Here is a 1668-nt window from a genome sequence, read left to right on the forward strand (position 1 = left end):
ATACATTATAGTTTATAATGATTTATTTCCGTGAGGATATTTTTTTAAATTAAAAAAAAAGTGGGTAGGTGGTAACTTTTTAACTGTATTTGCTCTCAAAATACCTCTGTGCGCCACTGCAGTATGATCCTGTAATGTATTTCCAACCTTATTTCATATTAAATTATTTTCAAAGTTTTAGTTTTAAACTTTAAAGTAAGTACACGGTAGGTACACCATATTCTTAATTATACACGTCCAATATCCGAAAATGTTGGGCACCATTGAATCATACTAAATTCCGGATATTTACATTCCGGAATATTACGTTCCGTGGTTTTACATTCCGGAATATTACGATCCATGATTTTACACTCCGGATTCTTATGTTCCGTAGTTTTACATTCCGGATTATTTAGTTTCCGGACTTTTACCGTTACGGGCTTTTAAATTCCATAATATTACTTTCCGGGGTTTTAAATTCCGTAATATTACGTTCCGGGGTATTACGTTCCGGAATTTTACCTTCCGGTAAATAACGGTCCGGGATTTTACATTCCGGATTATTTAGTTTCCGGACTTTTACCGTTACGGGCTTTTAAATTCCATAATATTACTTTCCGGGGTTTTAAATTCCGTAATATTACGTTCCGGGGTAATACGTTCCGGAATTTTACCTTCCGGTAAATAACGGTCCGGGATTTTACATTCCGGAATATTACGGTCCGGGATATTAAATTCCGGGATTGTACTTTCCGTATTTTTACTTTCCGGACTATTGTAGCCCCCCAACCGCGGCACGTCGACGACTTTCACTGCATGATGAAGGGGGGAACGGGGAACATTTATTACATAACACTGCAGTCATTTGTGCATTAGCGCGCGATATCTACGTTTTATTACTAATGGTTATAGGAATAAAGGTGCGTTGACTTGTCAACAACGTTAGCAATAGGTGTGTTCGGGGAATGTTATTATGATTTATAAGGCTGAAAATTCCGTGACGTTACACTATAAAATTTAAATATTATACTTAAACGAAAACTTCCTGTTAATTTCTTAAATATAATTTTTTACGATGGACTACTAAGTCCAAAGGAGACGTGACAAGCTTACAATTTTTCCTTACGCACTAATAGAAATATTACAACTCACACAACGCTGAATGCACCGGCCGCTTGCTCTGCCATCTCCCTGTATACTGCTCTCCTGCACTAGACGGTCGCAACGTAAGTTCTAACCCTCGGAGTCGTTGGAAAGGTGATCAGTCCTCCAACTGTGGTCCTAGATGGATTGCCTCCGTGGAAATCCGTGAAGTCGAAAGGAAAAAATTTTTTCGGGTTTGTCATCCGGCCGTTGGCAGACGCCGAGACTGTTGCTAACGTTTATAGTATTGCTCCCCCAAGGTTTTATGTACAGCGGTGACATCATCTAACTATTTACGTGTTACCATAGGACATCGAAGCTGTGTATTATGACTATGTTTAGGGGATGTTACAAACCATATAATTAATAAAAAACTTCAACAAAAAGACACATCATTGGTTAACGTCAATAATACAGTTAATGGAGTTATTCAGAATTTTGAAAACATGAGGAACTTCACACATTTTTCTACTATTTGGAGCCACGGTTCAGAATTTTCAGTAAAATATAATATTCTGTTGAAATTCCTAATATTGGTTAGTA

Source organism: Acyrthosiphon pisum, chromosome A2, assembly GCF_005508785.2.
Source record: "Acyrthosiphon pisum isolate AL4f chromosome A2, pea_aphid_22Mar2018_4r6ur, whole genome shotgun sequence".
In the NCBI taxonomy this organism is placed as follows: domain Eukaryota; kingdom Metazoa; phylum Arthropoda; class Insecta; order Hemiptera; family Aphididae; genus Acyrthosiphon; species Acyrthosiphon pisum.